Genomic DNA, 24531 nt, shown 5'->3' on the forward strand with positions numbered 1-24531 from the left:
CTTCCCTCCACCCCTTCTTTAATGATGATCTCCTTGCAGTTGTTTAGAAAATCCAGATGATGAGATAAATATCTTATTTGTCTCTAATGTGGATTTTCTCAAATTCTGAATTGCCAGAGAAAATCACCTGAATGTCCCTCTGATACGTAATTCTTAGCAGGACAAAAATCCAAATCGATTGTATTCAAATTTCCTATCTCTTATAAGCTTTGTCAGGAGTCTCTTTCTTTCGACCTCACATTCTCCGCGCTGTGCAAACTTTCACAGTCTGTGAGGTGCTCTCTATTGAATGCTTCAAAACACTAATAATTTTTCAATGAATTTCTTTTCATTTTTTCCACATTATATTTAATCCCATAAATTCCAAGCTTGCCTAGACCTTTGAAACCCAAATTAGGATTATTTTGGCCATAGATATGTGATAGTATGATAGGTTTAGTTATATTGTGGTTAATAAAATCTCAGCCCTTATAACAAGAACTTATTTCTTGCTTAAGCTTGAAATCTATAAACTGCATTCTTTCCATTCTTCTACTTGGAATCCTGCTTGATAAGGTTCACACCATATTTTCTAGTTGTAATGCAATGTGTTTAAAAGCATGTGTGTGTGTCTGTATTCTATAGATTCTAAGAGTTTGGGAATTAATAGGGGAACTTAGTTTGCTTTCCCTCTGAATCTAGAACATACTTTTGAACAAATTATTTCAAAACGTACTTTTCGAAACATTGGTAGGAAAGGTTTCGATTTCTTAGCGAACAGGATTTAATATAAATACGTTTCAGTTATTTACATTGACCATAGTCAATGAGGCTGAAAAACGTCAAAGAAGATAAACACAGATGCTTTGAAATAATACAGATTTTGCTTGTAGGGCATACTTACAAATGGCTAACTGCAGTGTTTTAAGAGTTTTTATGTCCTTAATGCTTTGGTTGCTGCATTGAATATTTATATTTTGATAGTTTTATGTCGTCAGAGAGAATGTTGCTCTGTTTCTTTCTTTAGATCAGTTATAATTAAGTTAGCTCTTAAATGTACCCATCAGGGAAACAGAAGTTTTCCTGACCTTCATGATTAGATTAAATCCTTATATACTAGACATAGTTGCAGTTTTTCATTAATACATGTCATTATTTTATTATGTTTATCCCATCTACTGAACTATAAAATCTATAAGGGTAAAAGACATCAATATTTGACTGTCAGTGTACTTGTATTAGTGAAGCCTCAATACACTAGCCCCTTGACAAAGATTTTTAACTAAATGGATCAATACAACGTACTTTTGAAAGTATTATTTTATAGATATCAATCTTGTAAGGGGCAGATAGTATGATTCAAGCATATTCAATCTCTAAGTCAAAGAACATTTCCAATAATTTGAGAAGAATGAAAATAAATGATTTTCCATTTTAGCTTTTCAAATTGTGCCTTTCTTGTGAGATTAATTTCTACCCCAGTGTACATCAGTAAAAGGACTAGCACATGTGCTTATATATAGCCCTTGTTATAAAAGCCAAGGCATTTTCAATTGCAAATGATGGGCAGTTTTGCTCAAGTGATACAATAGGATCTACTGAGTCATGAAACCAAGAAATACAAGGATAAGGTTGACTCTGGTAAGATCTGTACAAGGAGATCCAAACAATGTGAAATGTGATAAAAAATTTAATGTCTACCATCTCTCTATCTATTATCTATCATTTTTCTATCTATCTATCTACATATCTATCTATGTATCTAGCATCTCTCATGTATTTTCTCTCTCTCTCTGCTCCTCCCCCCACCTCCCGAGCTCTCTCTCTCTCTCTTTCTCTTTCTTTCTCTCCTTCCTTCCTCCTCTCCCTCTCTCCTCTCCTCCCCTCCCCTTGCTTTAGATGTCGTTGCTGTCTTAGGATGTGGCATTATTCTCAGACAGGCTCCTCCAGAGTGATATAAGAATGGCCCCTGTCAATTCCCATCTTACCTCCTTCTCACCAGCGATACAGGATCAACAGAGCCTCTCTTTCTAAATAGCAGTTGCAAAGTCCTCTGATAAAATTCTCTTTAATCTATGATGTGTCACATGCCAACTGCTGATTCAATCACTGAAGCGATTAGGCTCAGCCTTGGGACATTTGGAGTGAGAACAGTGCAATCTAAACAATGATTCAGAAGGGGAGAAAAGAGGTTTCCGAAATGATTTGCAAGGAAGCAAAACTATGTTGCTGCAATAGATATGGTAAGGATGGTTAGGGGTGGCTTCTTTTCTGTCTCTGAGTGGTTTCATTCCTGATTCTAAAGTGTGACATAACAACAACTTGTCTTTTATACATTCAGTGGGAAAAAAATACCCCATTGAATGCCTCATTTTACTTTTGACAGTCTTTTGGAATGTTTTTATTTTAGAATATCTTTGTTCCTTTCTCTGCCGCAGAACTAAGATTCACATATACCTTTTACTTAAAATCTTCTGAATCCAAATGTCAGAATTTGGAGAGTAGCTTTCTATTAAGCACATGATTGATTTATAGCTGTTATCGCTGCTTCTCTGCGTACCTTTAAGTGAATTGCTTCCTTATGTGTACATTCTTTTCTTACCTAGAGTTGACATCAACTTAAACTACTGATTGTCTCTAGCATCCAAATGCCGTATGATTCCTCCTCTTCTTATAAAAATAGAGCATAACTTGGAACAAATTTTAAGGTATTTATAACTATTGCACTTCATTAATTATTGATCTACTTTTATTAATTAATTTGTACATGTATTAAAGTATCAAAATATTGTGAAAATAAGTGCTGTGGAGGATACAAAGGAATACATACAGTCATCTTTGTCTTTTTAGGAACATGCAGTTTAGTTGAGGGGATAGTCATAGTAGCATTGTCAACAAACAGTGCTTCAAATCTGAAACAGCATGAGATAAATTTACAGGAATTCAGATCATTATGAGAGAGTGTTTGCTGGGATGGCCACATGAGGTAGAACTTTAAAAAATGTTTTTACAATTTTGCATGTTTCTTATCAAAATTTCTTGCCACAGAAAAATTTACCTTGATGATAATATGAAACAGTAGCATGGCTGACTTTATGTTTTGCTGAGTTGATGGTTTTTTGTTGTTGTTTGTTAGTTTGTTTTTGCAGGTCACTAAATGGAGCTAATGTCCAGGGTTGGGGTGCAATAACACATAAGTAGTTAAACAAACTAATTTCTATATTTTAGACCTATATAGACTCTAACAAACAATGTGTTTTTCAATTTATTGAACTCTATGAACTATAGTCAATTTAGGTTATACCTGTTAGTAAAGATGATGATGCTAAAAGTAATAGGTAATAGTTATTGACTTTTAATATTTTACTTATATGAATTCACTTAATTATTTAATTATTACAAAGCTGCTGTTGTTACCTTTTACTTTAAACTATGAAAATTGATAATAACATTTTCATCAGATTATTGATTCTAGTATGTTATTGCATCCTAGAATTTTTTATTTTTATTGTACAATTTGCTCATTAAACATATATCCATCTCTATTTTATAATTTTTCCTGTATTTTTAGCTATAATATAGAAGCTGCTCAATTTTCAAAATGCAAATAAAATAAAATAAAATAAATCTCTCTTTTAACCTTGATTTTGAAAGGTTATCTTTCATTTCCTAACTGACTTGGGCAAACAGTGAGTTGCTAATTTTTTGTTTTAATTTTCAGTTGGTTTCATTTCGTTTAGTTATTTCACAAAAGGAGTAGAATTACATTTCAAAGAGAATTTCTTATAGATATTTCCACAGTTAAGTGGGATTTTGTAAACTAATATGTGTTACACAAACTTACAGAAACATTAGATTTGCTATTTATAATTTCCTTAAAGGTCTTGCCATAAAATTTATCAAGTAAAATTCAATTGTTTCACTGCTCAATTTATAGTAAAAAGTGCTTCACATGTTCTAACCAAATGCTTTAACTTACAATCATCCGTTAATGTTTTTAATTTCATAATTTTCTAATGAAATAACTTGGCTTTGTATCAATTTCATTGAAAAGAGACAAATCAATAAAAATCGTATTTATTTATTGATATTAGGGATGCATATTTTTGTTCTGTATGAAGGAACTTCTTAGTATCTAGGTTCCTGTTAACTAATCATACATTTTCTCTTAGAAAACAGCGTGAGGAAATTACACAGTATGGGTGTTCATAAGGCAAATTACATTTGTAAACATGTGTTGGCATAAATGACTCATTTTCCTGAAAGGGATATAAATGATTGTAATTACCCTACTGGTATCTTCACTTATTAGGCATGATTTTTACAAGTTATACCTTCTCACTGACTAATAGTTATCACCTATGAAATGGCATTAAAAAGACACCTGTTAAAATTTTTTAATGACTATTAAATGAAATTACACATCAGCACACTGAGGAATATGTTTGGCGCATGCCCTCGCTCTATATGCTTAGGTGTTGTTTTTACGATCTTTAATAGTACATGTAGTAATTATATTGTATATTTTCACATACTTGTTTTTTTTTTTTTTTTGCGGTGCGCGGGCCTCTCACTGTTGTGGCCCCTCCCGTCGCGGAGCACAGGCTCCGGAAGTGCAGGCTCAGCGGCCATGTCTTAAGGGCCCAGCCGCTCCGCGGCATGTGGGATCCTCCCGGACCGGGGCACGAACCTGCGTCCCCTGCATCGGCAGGCAGACTCTCAACCACTGCGCCACCAGGCAAGCCGCACATACTTGTTTGATAGGGATTGTAATTGGACTCTGAATAATTTTTATAAGGTCCTATATTTTCAGGTAATGAAAACAAGTCATTACTTCTTTATATGTGCTTGATTTGTAAACAAACTAATGACACTACCTGAATCTTGATTTCCAGGATTTTCTTTGGAAATTTACTATGGAAATATTGGATAAACCTCATACCACTTAGGATGTTGAAACTAGTGAGATCATAGCTAAAATCAAAATAATGTCTTAGCATCCATTTAAATGATATATTTTGTATATATTTGTTAGATCACTTATAATGTTATTATAAACCATCCTACAAATGGTTTTAAAAGATGTTTCTAACACACTACCTCATAAATTTTATGCAACTTTACCCATTAATGCCAAGAAATAAAACCTTTAACTACATGACCTCTGGACAAGATGTTACAGAATAGTCCTTGAAGACAAATTCTAGGCATATGACTACCAATTAAGATAAAGTATGAAAATAAGGGAATAACTGTCATCAATGTCTTTGTACGGGTTATTCTCTTAATGCCCTGGAGTACATCCAGTGCCATTGGCAACATGGACAGAATCTGAGAAGTAGGTTGCCCTGGAACAAGTAGAAACATTGTCTTCCTCCCCACTTAAGTTCGCATCTCTCCACCAACCCTCCATGTTCCTTTCGGCTTGACTAAGCTTTAGACAAAGGTCTTCCTGATTCTAGGATCCAGACCACCTCCCTTTTCTGAGAGCATTTACTTTAGAGAACTTGTAATTGCAAATCCTTTCTCTGCCCCTTTGAGATATAAATCTATAAAAGAAAATCTTTTGCCAGTTTCAAGACCCATGGAATGTCTTTCTCAGTGACTTGGGATCCATCCCATTGAGATGCAATCCTCAAGAAGAAAGATGCCACCACCTCCCAGTCTTTGTGGGACAGGGTAAGCCTGCCTCTGATGGTTACTTCTTGCCAACTTGTAAAACTACCTTCTGTGATGGAGTGATGAGACAGTTTCCTTTTCCTTTAGGTAGGAAACACGGTGGCCTAAGATTCCCCCTGACCCTAGCTCTTAAAAATTCTCCAGCCCTTTTCTTTTTCAGTAGATTTGAGCTCAGACTGAGTTCTCGCTTCTCTATTGCTATAACCTTGAACAAGGTCTTCCTTGCCTCTTTAAATTTGCTCCGTGCAACTGGTGTTTTGACAATATTCATGCGTCTCCTAACTGCCTCTTTTCCCCTTTCTGTCTCTGTAGCCAACTGCACATCCGTTTACATTTACACCTATCTTTGGGTGTACTCAATGGCAGTAATGAAAATATTTGCCTTCTGTTAAAACATTTGGTCAGTTGGGTAATCTAAACAGACAGAAAGTGGCCTATAATTTATACGCTCAAAGGGAATCTGTCTCTGCTTCCTCATTAGTGCTTTCACGTAGTCTTTTGAGAGATGAGAAAATCACAGTCGAATTCTTCCTTTAAAAATATGCCCTTTGGGGACTTCCCCAGCAGTCCAGTGGTTAAGACTCTGCCTTCCAATGCAGGAGGTGTGGGTTCAATCCCTGGTCGGGAAACTAAGATCCCACATGCCATGGGGTGCAGCCAAAATCTTAAAAATACATAAAAAATAAATAAATAAAAAGATGCCATTTTAAGAGAGTATGAATTTTCTTTTACATTCAAATAATTACATACCTCATTAGGGCTTTCCTGGGAGTTTATTTGCCCCCATATATGCAGTTTTCTTATGATATAAACTGGACTTTTACATACATAACCAGAAATTTTTATCTTAAAATTTCAAGTAATATTTTAAAAATAATTTCAAACTAACTAAAGTACAGTGAGAGTTCTGATCAGTGTGAAGGCAAATGAAAATAAGAAGGATAGTGTCAGTGAGGAAGAAAATGAAGGTCGGGGGGGGCGGGGAGTTAGCAGCAGCTACAACATACAGATCCGTGTGTGCCACGGGGAAGTTCTTGAAAAAAAGGCAGCATTAAACAGAATGGGTTCAGGTGAGCAGAGTCGGCCATGACCACAGATTTAATATTAAAATAATCATTTGCTCCATTATAAAGAACTGTTTGGAAGGTCAACATTCTGATGAAGGAAATGATATGAATGAACCTTCAGGATTTTTATTTGATAAAATGGACACAGCTTTGGTGAATTAGAAATGGCGGGGGATGACCCTAAGCTTAGTCTTATGGAATGAAAAGATTCTTGGGTCCATTATTTATATGGAGGACTGGAGGAGAACCAGTTTTGCAGTAGAGGGAGTGAAGATCATGGCTGGGGGCATTCAGAGGAGAGGGACTTCAACTAGGAAGTTGGATACCTGCGTGTGGAACTCAGAGGTGATGTCTAGGTTTTTAAAATAGACGTATCTCATATTCGTGCAGTTTATAGCCTTGTTTATGTTCATTGTTTAATGGAGTTTCTAGAAGGAGAGTGCCACGCACTTGATCAAAAGTGATATTCCTCTATCTGGAAGCCTGTAATCTTAGGTCACATGCAAGTATGGGAACAAAAACGTTCACTGAACAATGTTTTTAGTTAAATAATCCCATGGTCCAAACGTCTGAGAAGTATAGAGCAGAATTAGAGGCCTAATAAGAATCTTTTGAGGAAGACAAACGAAAACAACTTTGTTTTGGAAAAGAACAGGGGACTGTACCATCCAGGAGAGCCAGGGGCTCTTTTAGGCTTTGGGAAGAACTAGATGCTAGAGCTTTGACAAGTCTTTTAACCTTGAGACACCACAGGACTGTTAGAGATAAGGATTAGATGGGATAATGTCAGAGACTTCACAGTTTAATATTCTAGAAATGCATTATTTCTACTGCTCTTTGAATATGTCCCCCCCCCCATACTTTGTATCTTAATTTTCAACTTAAATTATAGCGTACTTTGGCATAGCAACTGATGGAGCAATCTTTCATATAAGATTTTCTGCTACTCATTGGCATAAAATGGAAATTATTGAGACTGCTACAGAGCACCAGGTTTTCCCCCATGGGTCCGTGAGGAAGTTTAATGTTCTCAAAGGTAAAATTTCCCAGGAGGAAGTAAGTACTCATTACCATTTTTCAAAAGCTGTTAGGATCTCCTTGAACCATAAAATGTAATTTTTCAAAAAGAGAAAACACTGTTGTTTCCCTTGGTAGGTGATAATTTGCTTTAAGTCACATAAAATTATCACTTTTATCATTCATATTGGGTCTCCCTAGCTAAATTAATGAGACACAATAAATTTAAATTTTATTTATTGTATTTCTATGAGATCAGGAACAAAATTGATATGCCAATGATACCAAAATAATATAAAGCAACAACTCACACAAATATATTTATGAAAAAACCCGCGATTTTTAAGAAATTTTTCTCAATGACAATCAGTTTAGTTTGCCCCTAAGTATTACAGACTTTCTTTTTTTTTTTTTTTTTGCGGTACGCGGGCCTGTCACTGTTGTGGCCTCTCCCGCTGCGGAGCACAGGCTCCGGACGCGCAGGCTCAGCGGCCATGGCTCACGGGCCTAGCCGCTCCGCGGCATGTGGGATCCTCCCGGACTGGGGCACGAACCCGTGTCCCCTGCATCGGCAGGCAGACCCTCAACCACCGTGCCACCAGGGAAGCCCCAGACTTTCATTTTGAGGTAAGCATCACCAAGTGTCATCAATGTTCTGTTACTATCCCAAAATACATTTACAAGCAGTATTTGTGCTAATGTACAGAAATTTAATAAAGGGAAATGAAACACCTCACCATTTAGTTTACCTACCACGTTTGGCATGTACTATAGTGATTGCCCTGAACTATCATGATTTCTGTTCACGTATCACATTTACTAGATTGCCAAGCGATCACTAAATGCTGTTTTGTTTAGCTTTGGATACCACCATATCTAGTATGTAGTTGGTGCACAATGAATACTTACTGATACGCATAAGCAATCCTGGGTCCTGGCCTATGTTTCTGTCCTCCTGTTAAACATACTGGGCCTGGGTGAAATGCTGAGCCGGCTGCACTGGGAAATACTTTCTCCTAGAAAATTAGCGTGTGAAGGAACCAACACCGCTCGCTTTCAAGAAGTTTGCCTTCCTGTGTCCACCAGTCCAAAGCTACAACATCCTGAATGCTGACCCATCCCGATCTGGTTTAAGCTCATCCAGGTGAGACCCAAAACCCTATGAATATCCTCCCCAAATTTTCCTTTTTTGAGGTATTACTAGGATTCCAGCAAAGGGGTATTCCTCCTTATTGCTGTAAATCTAGCAAAATTTGCTTGATCAACAGGTTTTTCTGGGACTTTTGAAAAATTGATGGTCAGTCACTGTGGATGTTCCACTAAGATCAGATAGGGACATTCTCAGGGCCACGGCTCAGACCCTTTACTCGGAAACTGCTCATTTCCTGGAGGTGTCTGGACCCTCCCTGTGGTGTTTCTCTGATCACAATGGTAATACACGCCCTGCATTGTGTCTGAACTTAAATTTCCTTTTCCAAGTTCTCAAATGTAAATTCCTTTTTTCAAAGGAAATTTTGGTTACCTGAACCAGTATAAAAATTCTTATGCATGGGGAAAGGTGCCATTCTCACACACACAGACATGCTGACATGTTTATTTGCAACCTTGAAATTTGTTGAAGTGATATAAAATGTATGCTCATAGAAAAGCAGTTAGCTAGACAATTTCTGCTTCCTGTCTTCTATTACAGTTTTATTCTGTGACCATATAAACGAAAGTTGTGTATTTTGGTTAAAGTTGGTAAAGTATTTTATATTTTATAAAATATAATATAAATGGTTAAAACAATATTAGATACAATGGTTATACACTATGACTATGTATATAAAAATCAATATCGTGGGTTCCTTAAGAAAATGATTACAGTTTATTAAAGTAGTAAATTCAATGAGACTCATATTTATTTAATATGCAAAGAAAGTTAATATTTTAAGCTAAAGTTCAAAGTTAAATTCTCGTCTAACAGATTTTTTATATTATGTTTGGGTGGGTCTAAAACACACATATGAACTATACTAAAATTAAGTAAGCTAAGAGTGTGTCATCAGGATTCCCTTCAGGACGTCATTGTGCGCCTTACCAGTACGTAATGAACTCTGCCCACTTCCAAGCAGTCCCCCACCTTGCAAAGGTCACCTCACAACCACCCGGCTCAGGCCCCCAAATCACATGAATACTTCCTCCAAATTTCCTTGTACTGAGAAAACGCTAAGGTCATCGAGGTGGCATTCTCCCATACTGTAATAAGTCTAATAAACCTAGAATCAATTGCTTACAATTTTATCCAGTAGTCTTGTGAATGCAATAGTTAGCAGTATCCATAATAATTAAAACAAAATTTACATGATACCTATGGATAATTTTTATGGAAGATATTAAACACAAATTTCTAAAAGATAATAGCATTTTGAAATTCAAGCACCATCAGATTTTAACCTTAATAATATCTTTATGACATTTTTAATATACCATACACTAAATGAGTTTAGAGAACTATCTCTCATTGACAGACTATTTCAATTATATGAAAAAATAAAGGTTAGATTTTTTGCTTGAAAGTATCCTCTAAAAAACATAACGTGACTTCTCTGTTATTGACAGATAGATTAGCCGTGAATGTAACAATTTCTACTTTTTCTTCTTAGAAAGATTGAACCAAAAGCTAGGTCATTCGGCGGTGCCTCTGCCGTGTGTCGGGGGTGTGACAGAATGAGAACACTTACAGCCCAAATTAAAATGTCTCCCAAGTGATTCTGAAATGGAAAAAATAAAAACCAAGGTCAGAAAAATGTCACAGTTTGAAGAAGCTGTCAAGCAGCCTCCAAGGAAATGTGTCCAGACGACTTCTATATATACATAAAGTGAAGCTAGAGGCTACAATTCAAATGTGCTTTCATTAAGCCTATCAGGGATTGAGGAAAGACATCTTCCTCTGTTTCCTCTAGGAAGAAAGGGTTTACATTTGTTTCCTTCTCAAATTCTCTCTACTCCTCCAGACTTCTGGGATGGGGATCAAGGAATTGCCTCTGTATTATGATTTCAAAAGGGGCTCTTAATGTGGCATGGGGCATCAGGGGAAGAAGGGCATTCACAAGGCAATGAACTTGCTAGGTCTTTGCAGCAGGAACTGTGAGACCAATAGGTCCAGGAAGTTCTTACACAAACCGGCTCCCTCACCAGCAAACTCAAGTACCCCCCTGTCTACCTATATGTCAGTTTCACATATCTGCCCACATTTTGGTGTTAATAGGTGTGTTCATATAAACTACGGATTTCCAAAATTTGCAAGGATCGTGGTCACAAAGTTTTAATATTTGTCTTAAATATGGGATTCCATAATCTTAGAGTTGATTGTTTAAACATTTACAGGAAAATGAAAAAGTAAATAAAGATTTTACAGTCATGAGGGAAATGGGTGATAGAAAATGAATCATTTACTTATAAGTGACACAGGGGTAGGAGATTGCATTTCCTGCCCAGGTGGCAGGGACAGAAACTGAGAAGGAGGTGAAGCTCTGATTGCAGAACAGAGTCAAAGGGACACAGACAGATCTTGGGACATATTACTCCCTGACTATAGGTCCACTAAACGCTATTCCTACAGACAGTTGAAACCTCATGTCCGGGCTACCCTAGCTTGGTGCTCCATGGTAGTGCCTTAATTGAGCTGCAGTTGAAGGCTGTGCCCTTGTCTCTTATCAAAGGTTATTATATAGAAATAGCCACATGAAGAAAATTTTCTTATCTTCAGCAAAATTGCAGAAGGATATTCCTCATTATAATAGTTAATGTCTCTTTTGAGATTTTACACAGTATTTTTTTAACATTGAATACCGTATGTATCTACTTAGCATGTTGTATGTGTATGTGTACACACACACACACAAACACAGAGTCTGGCTTTCAGGTTTGCTTTTTGAACGAAACCTACATAAAACCGTGTTTGGGTTTTATCTTCTCTTCTTGGAAAAGCGAAATTAAACTGAATCGTTTTTTTCTCTTTGGCTCCTAACACTATTTTCTCCTCCCTTTAAATCATTTTACGTGTTTCTACCTTATTGTTTTTTACTTTTATTTGCTCAGATTTATGTGTGTTTTTTTAAGCAAATGTAAATTTTTGGAAGTTGCCAGGGAATCCATGAATATTCACAGAAGTGTTTTGAATCTATAATAGTGATATATACACATTACAGAGGTACTTGTAGATGGAGCAACTGAGCATCGAAATGTTAATGAACTTGTTCATAGTCTCACAAGTGACTGAGAGTACAGGAGATTTGACTGTCTCTGTCCAAACAGATCCGGTCCTCATGCTGTGCTACACTTATTTTTACAGAGGGTTGCAGGTCGAGCACCCTGCTTTCAGTTCTCTCCCCGTGACCTCTCTCAGTGCCTGAAACTCAGCCTTGTTTAGTTATGTTCAGGTGGGGCTTGGAGGCTTTCTCTATCTTAAATGTCAATTCCACAATGTAAAGACCTCCTTCAGCCTCTGTCGGCAGGTATGGTGCTAGAAGCTGTAGCTTTCAGACGGGCACCCCAGGAGGAAAGAGATATTGAAAGATACACGAATACGAAATGTAAATTCACTTAAAAGAGAGTATTTCTAGTGTTTGTCGTTCAGTGTTCTGCAAACCACAAAGTAGATCAATATATTCTGGACATTATTTCTGATGTCTGTGTTATTAATACCATCATAAGATTTCCTTTTAAATCACTTTTTATGAGAAGGAAATAAAAAAAGTCCAGGTGGAAGCAATCAATCTAGGAGAAGCATCAACTGCAAAAGGAAAAAGAAACAAAAAGGACTAAAATGCTAATGATGGCGAAGTGATTCTGAGGCAACTGGAGTTGAAATATTCAACGTTGCTATGCATTTATTAGAGAGATTTATAGAGATTTCACTCTGGTTTGATCTAGTCTATACAAAACATAATAGACTAAAAATATACACTGCCCCAAAGCGGAGAAATACAAAAAAAAAAAAAAAAAACAAGAAGGGACATGTGCCTTTTGAATTTAGGATTTCATGAAATTTTGTGTTACTTGCAACATGAGAAAAAGAAACAACCTATTTCAGGGTTCATGGTAAAGGACGGCAGAGCCAACTGCCTGGGAAGTGGAAGACAGCTGGCATGCACTACATCATCACCAAGCAAAAGTGAGGTTCCCACGGCAGTCACCACAGCAATGATGGTATTTTTTAAATGTATACAATTTGAGAAGGTAAAGGAAATAAGGACAGCAGAGATAATGACAATGTAATATTATAAGTACTAAATGAGGTGGTGTTCAGACCATTCCAGAAGAAAGGAAAACATGTTACTAGATTTGGTTTTCAACGAGCTAAGAGCTGTCTGCTGCTACCACAAGGAAAGAGCGTATTTTCAGCCTGGTGCACAGAAAACACTACTAGATTTGGAATTGTGCATGGCGGAGACATAATGCTGTAAAATTCAAGTGAACTAACTTTGGGGAGAAATAAGCAAGGCTACTGAAAGGAGCCCAAATTCAATTCTATAATTTTTAATTTAGAAGAGAAAATCTTGAGTATTTCTCTCTCTCTCTGTCTATCTATCCTCTCCTTACAGAGATGAAACTATGCATTTAAGAGAATCTATTATTTCTTGTATTACTAAAGCACAGTATTTGGAGAAATAGGCTGGAGAAAAAGGGAAACCACATTGTATTTCAACTGGGAAAATAGAATTGGAATATGTAAGTCTTCCAAAGGAATTTGCCTGTGAATGTGTGTATCAACATCCCCCCACCAGAGTGGTACGCTTGTTAAAATTGATGAACCTACACTGAAACGTCATTATTACTCAGAGTCCGTGGTTTTCATTAAATTTCAGTCTTGGTGTTATAGATTCTGTGGGTCTGAGCAACTGTATAATGACATGTATCCTCCATATTAGAAGCATTGAGAATAGTTTCACTGTCTTAAACTCCTCTGTTCTCCAGCTATTTACCCTTTGTCCCTCCAGTCCCTGGAAAACACTGATCTTTTTATTGTCACCATAGTTTTGCCTTTTCCAGAATGTTATATTGTTGGAATCATACAGTGTGTAGCCTTTTCAGATTGTCTTCTTTTACTTAGTAATAAGTATTTAAAGTTCCTGCACATCTTTTCATGGCTGGATAGCTTATTTCTTTTTAGCCCTGAATAATATTTCATTGTCTGGATGTACCACAGTTTAGTTATCTATTCACCTACTGAAGGACATCTTGGTGACTTCTGTGTTTTGACAGTGATGAATAAAACTGCTACAAACACGTGTGTGCCGTTTTTTGGGGGCATACGTTTTCAGCTCATGTAGATGAATACCAAGGAGCTTGATTTTTGGATCATATAGTAAGAGTGTGTTTAGTTTTGTAAGAAACAGCCCAACTGCCTCCCCAAGTAGCTTCCAAAATGGTACTGTTCTGCACACCCACCAGCAATGAAGCTTTCAATTTTAGCTTTCTTTCCTCTACTGACATGTACTGTAAAAGATCTCTATTAATTTAACCATCAGTAAACATCTGTTCCTTACTATGTGTTAGTTTGGGTTTTGTGGATTTCAGGAAGGGAGGCAGGGATTAGCTTGATTTGAAATGGTACAAAGAGAAAATGACAGCCATGGCAGACAAATGTAAGAAGAGGCAGTGGTTCCCTGGAAGAAAGAAATAAAGGTTAGTAGGATCCATGGGAAACATCAACCCGTTGGTAATATGCAGAGATATTGTATGTAAAAATGATCCTTGGATTCCCGTATTATGCTGGGCGTGAGCTCAAATAATCTTAGTCGAATTTTAAAGTAAAAGTAAAGATGAGTAGATGCTCCCACATTTCTTACATTTTAAGGTATCTCTCCAATGTGAGATGCACACACAATGAGGTTTGAGTGATTAGCAAAGACTTTTCTACATAACTTATCCTTATATGTCTTCTTCAGTTGTGAATTAAAAACTTTCTCACATGCCTTACATTTAGATCATGTTTCTCTCTGGTGTGCTCTTACATGTACAATAAGTTTGAAAACTCACTGAGAACTTTCCCACAGTTCCTGCATTCATAAGTCTTCTCTCCAGTGTGAGTTCTTATAGATACTCTAAGTTGGTAGGAACAACTAGGCTTTCCCACGTTCCACACTTTCATAAGGCTTCTCTCCACTGGGAGTTTTCATAGGTTTCGTGATGGATGAGGAACGAACAAAGGTTTCCCCACCTTCTTTACATGTATGACCTTTCCAGTGTGACCTCTGACGTGTGCCCTAAGATGATGCACAATCGTATTCCCACAGTCCTTATGTTTATAAGGTCCTCTCCATCTAAGGTTATTACAGGAGTCCTCAAATATGAGGGACGCTTGTAGGGTTGTGCCTTATAGTACTAGGAGTTGTGTCCAGGTGGGATCTGCTATGACTTTATGGGATGAAGGATCCATGAGAGCATTTTTCACAACATTCACAGGGTTTTATCCCTGTAGGGATTTCTTTCAGTATAATAAGATTTGAAATCTGGATGAAGGTTGCCCTGCATTGATGATTTTACTTTCATAGAGGCTATCCATCAAATGACTTCTCAGATGCCTCTTGTTCTTGTGATGAACTTGAGTGCCATAGCATTGACAAACAAGGCAGATGGAGGACCTCCTGGATCATCTGCAGGCAGTACTGAGACTCAGCACCAGGGATGTAAGAGTGTGGACTGAGATAAGACATCCAGCAATAAAGTCTCCCAAGGGGAAACTCAACCCAAAGAGGTGCTACTGGGATATCCATCCCTAAGGAGGAGTCATTTACTGGTTCAGATACTTGAAGGTCTCTCTTGTCATCAACAATTCCACCCAAAAGTCAATTTAAAAAGGCAGAGAGCTAAAAGGGGCAGAAGCAGTGCTACCTTAAGAAATTTGCAGTTGGGTAAAAAGAGCTTGAGCTACAAAAGCAGGCAGGGTATGTGATATTCATCTACTTCTCTATTTGTATTTGATTTTTTCCCTGCTGATCCCTGATGTTTTCTTAGATTGTTCATTTAACTCTTATTCTTGTTACAGGTGAAACCAGGATAATAAGGCACACGAACATTGAATCTGAATAACGTTATACACACATTTCTGAATAATAGACCAGAGGATCTGAAAGAAGCTTAAACAAGCAATTTGAATATAGCAACAGCTTAAACAATTTAAAGGGCAATTTTGAAATCTCTTAATATAAATAAATGTTTAAATTTTAGCTTGTGTCTCCCAGAGCAGAGTAATTGCTGATGCTGAAAGAAACTGACACTTATTCAAATCCCATCTTTGCAGGACAACATGTTTCAGAGCATTTGTCATCATTTCCGATTGCTGGGTTCCACAGTGACAGCTTGGAGAAAAACTGCTTCTGACGTTGCCGTGTACTCTTAAATCTCTGGAAAGAACATTCTTTAGAGAGGCTTTTCCGTGACTGTTTCCATTTAGCACTTGGTCTAAAAAGAAATAGAATTTAGAAACTACTGATCTTGGATCACATCGTAATCTTTTGTGGCCTTGAGGAGTTTCTTTGTTCCTCTGTGAAACTAGCACTTAATCTTGCTCCTATCACCATCCTCCTTAACACCAACCTTAATATACAGTGAAAGAAAAAAATAGAACTAAATCCTACCGTTTGGTATACGAGTTTCAAGGAGGAGTTAAGGAATATTAAATATTTTGAAATTCAGTTCTTAAGTTAGTTTCTTTAATAAAAACTAATAAATAGTTTTCAGAAGTTTATGGTTATCTACAGCTGTATATCTATCTATACACTTATGATCTATCTATTTAGTCTATGAAGTTAACAGGAAGTCTCCAACTATTACTGGAGAAATGAGACAACCTAAAGAATAAATACTTTCTAAAAAATAGTGTATAAGCACAGAAACTATATTCTTGATGATTGCTTTCAACCATTGTATAGATTTTGAGCTACAATTTATATTAGAAGTACTTATAAAAAGAAAAAAATACTTTTTCATTAATGCAAACTTGTTTTCATCCAGGAGTAAAGAAAGAAAGCAGGTGAAGACAGATGTCACAAGAATATACCGGAAAGTGGTTTTTGTCCTGCCCCTTTTTATTTGAGTTCCCTAAATATGCCAGCTTTGGGAGAATAAATAAACTGACCCAAGATCACTGGATAATCAAATTAAGCTACTGTTCTACTAAGAATATTGGGAAAGAACTATGGAAATAAAATCTGTAGTGTAGTGTACTGCTGAAGATAAAAAACTTCCATGTAAAAACTTCAAATTTTATAAAATATAGTATTGAGATTAGGAGTTTTGTTATGTAAATCCAAAAGAAATCATAGGGATTTAAGTGAAATAAAGCAATGAATATAGAAAAATCAACAAGACCTCTAAAAGAAATGAAGGCCAATCTTATTTTATTCTAATTTAAATTTGATTTTTAGAACTTTGTTTTTTGTTGTTAAAAACTGCAGCTGGGTTTTCTAGGATGGGTAGTTCTGTGTTTAGATGCATTTGTGTTCCCTAAGAATGGAAAAATAAATACAATTTTCTTTATAAAATTGCAAAGTGGCAATGATATTTGTATGATTAATGTTAAGTATAATGTTATACAGAAAATGATTTCAGTAAAGCTTTGTAACACTTTAAATAATAATTTGTATTGTGTAACATATTGTGTCATGTGTAAGAAATTTCTGATTATTCAGTCTTCAAACAATTTATAATTGAGTCATCTAAACATGAAAATAATAATTTATTTGGGATAGTAACAAAGTCATGTTAAAAATAACATAAAGAAGAGAGAGAGTAATTGAAAATAAAATGTTCAAAGGTCCTAGCATTATTAAAAATGATTAAATAAGAATTTACATTAGATGGTTAATTCAGGGATGAATTTTGTGGTAAATCAAGGATAAAACAGTGCTTGTTGAAATTAGGATACAAAATATAGGTTAATTTAATGAATTACAGAATAAGACATGTTTATATATAATATGCAACAGAGATCAAAAAGAAATTAATAAAGTAATAAAATTAATGTATACGTATAAATATGCAAGAAAAGAGTATTTAGAGCATTCTATACAGCACCAGACATGTGCAAAGCAATGAAATTTGGAAAACACTATAATTTCTATAGCTATGAAGTAACATTTTCACATCTGATAACTATATTAAAAATGAATTTATATTTTGCCACACCAATCATTTTAACAAATGTCACAAAACCCTGAGGCAAATTAAAAATAAAAAAGGACCCCAACAGAAGGGAAAAACAAAATGATAATTAGGAAACTCAACCTAACAGAAAACAAGAAGTAGAGATAAAGGGATCTAAAAATGTTTGATCAAACATTGTTTGATCAACATTGAAGTGTTTTTGATTCTTGCTAATTTTTTTTTTTTTACCCAGGATCTTTCACACCTATTCAAACAGGAGCTATGAATGGATTTCTGGACTTAACATATTAGGGAAGGGGAGATCTGGACAAAATAAAAAAGTCAGTTCACTCATTTAAGGTTTTAATATAGGTTATCAAACTCATGGAACAAACAGGGCGTTGATTTAAAATAATTATGGAGTTTTAGCTTCGAAGGATTTAATGCATAATATTTTTGCCACAAACATAGATAAAGAAAATACATGGTAGCATAAGAATGATTTTTTTGGCCCCATTTACCTTCCGTCGTGCCCCTTGCAGAACAGGAATGACTGTAGCTTTTATCCTCTGGCTCTTCCACAGTTGTATTTCGGTAGTGTTGGGAGCAGGTAACTTACCTGTTTAGTTTCACAAGCCCACAGTCAGAGAGGAATGAGCTCCAGAAGCTGCACTGAATGGATTATACACAGGAGTCTCATGTGTACCTGGATCTGATTTAGGTTTGGACTTTGAGCTGATGAGATTTACATAAAATTTTGTACTGTCTGTTAATGAGATGATTCGATTTTGGTTTAGATGGTGCATTTTGGACTTCGAGCTGATGCTGAAATGGATTGAGACTCTTGGGAACCTTGGGAAGAAATGAATGTTGGAGAAAGATGTCCCCACCTTAAAACTAGGTTTTGCTTTACTCACTCTCCACCTACCCTTAAGGCCATGGTTCCTTAGCTCAATCAAATCTCTGGATCTTCTCCCCAGCAAAACTCAGAGTCGCACACCTGTACCATAGTTTACAATTTGAAGGAATTCACAAACAAGTTACTGCCCATTTATGCACTCTAGTAGAAGACCATCTCATTCTTATACTGCCATCATGCATGTGCGTGTTGAAAAAAACATAGCTATTACCAAAGCTATTGATGGCTGTCCAGTTTCTTATATGGGAGTTCACATCTTTAACATGGCATACAGCATCTTTCATAACCTGGGTCCACTTTTATCATTGCAACCTCACTTCCTGCCCCTTCTTCCTCACTTCCTTCTTACTATGGACTCTGTCCTTTAGTTACACAAGACTATCTATTCCCATAGGTCATGCAACTTTTATAACTCTTCTCCTGTACTTATGCTATTGCCTCTAACTGGGGTTTTCCCATCCCTGCCTCTTCTCTACCTGTAACATCCTGCTTATTCTTTCCAGCCAATTTTAAAAAGAAGAGGTCTTTTTAAAGACCTTTTTTGATACATACACTCCATTCCCAGGCCAAAAAAAAAAAATTTCCTATGTACAAGTGATGTAACATTTATTACATGAATTTATAATTGATTATGACTTCAAAACCATTTATTAACCACTTAACATGGACCAAGTACTTCACCTCACCTTGGACTAGAAGGATAAATAGGACATGCTTACTTCTTTCCAGAACTCAATCTACTGAGTATAACACGATGTAAATAAAAGGTATAAGTTACTGCCTCTGCTCCTGTGATAACAACAGGGCCATTTATGTGAGGTATTATGAAAGGAGAGATGCAGAAGGGAAACGGAGGAAAGAAAGTACGTGAGATCTGAGTCAAGGATTCATTGGTGAATAGAAGTTTTCCGGGCAGAAGGATTTTCATGCCTAAGAGAAAACCAAGGATCCAAGATATTCTAAAGAAGGAAATAGTATTTTGCATTTGGGGGACTGTGAAGAGTTCGATATGATATGGTACCAGGTGTATCGAGCAATTCAGAACAATAGGATTAATTCTAACGGCCAACCTTGGCCAAAGCTCTAGTATGTGCTGGGGACTTTTAGCTGTGTATACGACATGCTGCATTAAATGTATTCTTCATAACAAACTTCTGTGATATATTATCCTCATTTTACCAAGGAGTAATGTTTAAGGGATAAATAAGATCAAGGTCATAATTTGGTATCCTTTAAATAAATGTACTTTATTCAATACTCATTTACTTGGATCAGAGAAAAATGCATTATTAACAATAAATATACATTTATCTCTTCATGTTTGAAATAATAGCTTACTATGTATATTTCTCCCTCAAAATGCACCTGTTAGATCAGCATCTTTGTATCTTTCCCTTGGCTTGTATTTGCTCTTGCGCTAGGAAATATTTCTTAACTGATTCTCTGGGGGAAAAAAAACGAAAAGGAAAGAAAGAAAATCTCTGTGACGCCTGGAGGTTGCTGAGGTCTGTCGTGTGAATACGCCCACCCTGGGTGCGTTCAATCCAGGGATGAAGAGTCATTGACTCAGGGTTGGGGGCCGGCCCGCAAGCTCCTCACCAGCAACTCTGCTCAAAGTCTCACCGGCCATACCTCTTCTTTTTTCTCATCCTTGAGATTTCAGTTCTCATAGTGAAGCGGTGTCCATTATGACCTGACATTCCTTATATCATACGATGTCCTCCTAATGGGTCTTTCCGCATTCTGTTGTGATTTTATTTAATTATTGCGTCAGCTTTCTAGGTCTCTCTCCCCACGCTAGAATGTACACTACAAAAGGGGAGGAGCCTTATCTATTTTGTTCATCACTAAATTCCAAGAGTATCTCAGCATTTGGTATTAAGCTCAAAAAATATGTGTTAGATTAAAAATTTGGCCAGAGATGGTGTCATTGAGGGACCTACAACATCTTTAACAAGATCAATGGCTTTAAGACAAGTGAGTAAAATGACACTGTTCTCTTTTATTGAGAGATGCAGATGGAGAGCACAAAACCATATTCTACTAAGTCAACATTTGTCTTTTGTGCTTTATTGCAGGATGTCCATGTGCTTTAATGGAGGGGGACAGAGCAAAGACTGGCAATAAAGGAGCAAGTGGAGGGTCCCACGGCTTGCTACAATCCCATCAGTCACAAAGCCTTTTTAAATTTTGTGTCACCGTTATGGGGTTCAGAGGAGTCTGGACTATAAGAGACATCATTATGTCAATGTTTAGTGAATTCAAATTAATAAGGATTAATTTTAAGGTGCAGGGTGATGTGATAAAAAGAAATGATTTTCCAGATCCTCTTGAGTTAAAATTGGGAATACGAATATATCATTTTGCTTTGCAACTTGGTCTTCACAAATCACTGGATATAAGCATACTCAAATACCACTAAATTTTCAGGGTCAGATACAAACTGTTTGGGAACTGCTGTTTTATTGGGTGAGCTGTGCCTTTCATTAGTTCAGTTAGTTTAAGAAAACCAGCCCACAAATTTTTGACGTATGGTGTTGGGTATGTGTTGACTGTCTCGTTTTGCTTCCAATAGGAAAAAATGTTCTTATGTGCATTTGTGTTCACGCCAAGATGTTTAATTGTACTTTATGTATAGAAGTTTTTCAAGGTAATCAAGCTAAACTGCAAAGAGTATTAGAAGAAATGAAATAATAAAATCCTGTGTCTTTAAAATGATGAAGAAAACATTTATTTTAAAAATATGTGTTAATAAAAAAATCATGCTCCTGTGTTGCAGCTAACTGCTAATAGCATTCGGCTGTGGTGAAGTTGTGTTTCGAGCAGTATAACATTAAACAAATACAATGCAACGATGAGTAGGGAAATTGTATTGATGGCTTAAATCATGACAGTTGTAGGGATTTATTTTTAAAAAGGGCAACATAGGGAAGAACTGTTAGGCACATAGAGGCATTGTCTTCTTGATATGCATTTATCCCATTGATTTCTGTTACCATTTTGCCTCAAATTACCCTTCCTTTCCATGTTCCTGATTTCTAGTGTACCATCATTGCACCTCTTAATATCATTTCACCTGATTATTTTCATTCAGAAACTAAAAGTGTTTGCTCTTGATATTGCACTAATTATCCTAACAGTGCCATGATTTCCATTTAAGCAGCAGCAAAGCCCCATTTTCAGGAAGCCTTTTCTGGATGGAACCATGGTTGCCTTTCATCTAGGCACGACACAGCTTTGAACTTTCCCCTGCTCGTCCCAACAGTTTGCACAAATCCATGTGCTTCTTCCTAGTGCTAATCTACTGTTTATCCACATCACTGCTGAGCGCAGGCTTCAGTCTAAAGTTTCGTTTTTCCAAGTGTTGAGTCCATCTCACAGAATTTGCATCTCTCCATGCACAGGAAACAACGCATTGTTTTGTGGAAGGTGTTAACTCTCTCACTTCATGTTTTTGGCCCCTCTATATGTCTCATTACTCAATTACATAATAGTTTCTCTCTTTTTCTTTCTCTCTGGCCTGTGCTTTCTAAAAGATTCTAGTTAGCCTCTGCATTTGTGAGCAGCTGGAAACAGAATGGAATTCAGTTCGCTATATGGAGTGCTTTGAACTTCTCTCTTTGGCTGGATTTGTAAAATGTAATAGAGGATGTCATGGAGGGAACTTATTTCGGAAATCCAGAGCTCATTTGCATCCGTATTGTATTTTGTGTCAAGGATTAGGAAGGTCAAACGTTGTCATTGAGTAGACAGAGGTCATTCTTCCCTGCAGACAAAAATTCTTGATGATATTTATTCATGAACCAGGACAATCTCAACAGAAAAATAATTCATTGCCCAAAATATCTTTGCTGAAAAATTCAAATAGCCAGATGGTAGTCGTGCAGCCTTATATCCTTTCAAAATATGCTGTAGTCAGCAGATTACAAGTCAGTGAGAGAAAGAGAAGTTGATATTCAGTCTAAATGTAATATGATCATAACCATCTATCTCCTGTATGCAGAGAGGATAAGAGGACAGAAAAAAATAGTATTTTCCTTGGTACAGGTGATGATATTTTGTGCTGAAAACAAATATACTTGACTTTGATTCCAACAAAATGTATTGTTGGAACATTTATAAAGATATGATGAAGGCCCTTCTATATCATAAAATTCAAAAATTTAAATCCTAATTGTTATGTAATATTAAATGCAAATCTATCAAGTCTTTTGTCTTATTTTGCTAATTAAGATTAAATATTACTTGCCAGTTGAAGAACTCCAAACAGTCACTACCTAGCTCCTGATGCAATGTTTATCCAATTCCAGTGGGCTTCCCTCGACTCTTTCTGCAGCTGATATAATACAGAGTTGGGGCTTAGGAATATTCTGACTTTGAAATTGGGACATACAATTATAACAGTTGTAGTATCTTATAAACACAATTGTCCACGATAGACTGCATTTCTTCTTTAAAATTTTTAATACGGGGGCAGAGAACTTTCACAAGTTTGAGAAATGTGGTAAACGGAAATCATTTTAGCCAGACGTCTGGTTACACAAAACTTGAATTAAAGAAGCAGCATATAAAAGATTACCATATCATTTTAGAACAAACATATTTTGTTCTACAAAAATTTATATAAATTAAAGGTAAACTGTTTGTCAAGGTAGAATAATTCAGGTTAAGAATATTTGTGTCTATGCTCCATCATGCCCCAGGGCCTTTACATATGCTTTTCTCTTTCTGGAATATGCTCCCTCCTTACCCCAACCTCCTGTCATTCATTTCCACATATGTTAACTTTACGTCAAGTTTCAGTTATCAACTCGAATGTAAGTTTCTCTGGGAGGTCTTGCTTGCTCTGTCTCCTGCTCTCATTTGAAGCTTTCTTATTTCGCATTAGCTATAAATGCAACTTATAGTTATTGATATAATTACCAGATTGATGTTAGGCTCCTATTTTATTAATCATGTCCTCTGTAAGGGCAGGTACTGTGTCTGTTTTTGATTACTAGAATATGTCCATAGGCATAAAAATATTTGTCAGAAGAATAAGCTTGAGTTCAAGAAGGTATATCTAATATCTTTGATATTAAATGTAAATAAGTTCCATGGGAAAGGGGGTTTAAGGGAACTTGTCTGTGTAGCTTTACAAATATTGCCCTTTGTTACTTTTTGGGTTAAAAGCCTGTGCCTAGGGAAAAAATTGTCAAACTTGCATTGGAACATGGACCATTCCTAGGAAGATGTGTTTGAGATCCATCTTTGATATGTTGGGAAGTTCAATAGTAAGGAATGCCGTTAAAAAGCTGCTCACTAAGTAAATGAAGAATCTGGATCAGCTCCAAACCCAGAACCAGAACAGTGAGTCTCAACGTTGTCAGTCAACAGCCCCTTGATATAATAAATATGTATCCTGATATAGAAGTCATGGCAAATATAACTGACCTACCCACATTTATTCAAGAAAAAATGTTGAGGTCCTAAATAGAAATGATAGTAAATTAAAAAATAAAATATACCTTGAAATGTTAAAAAAGTGTGAACTACAACTGGAGACAAAAACACATTATGTGTTTTGAAGGCAGAGTTAGTGATTCAGTGGGAACATACACGAGCTTCTGAGGTTCTGGTAACACCCTTGGTATAAATGGTTACAGAAACCCGTCAAGCTATAGAGAAGGAGTTCGTTAAACCTCAAGGGTGTATAATAGGTCATAATCGTCAAAGTAAGGATTATTATAGATAAAA

This window comes from Stenella coeruleoalba, assembly GCF_951394435.1.
Source record: "Stenella coeruleoalba genome assembly, chromosome: 14".
Lineage (NCBI taxonomy): Eukaryota > Metazoa > Chordata > Mammalia > Artiodactyla > Delphinidae > Stenella > Stenella coeruleoalba.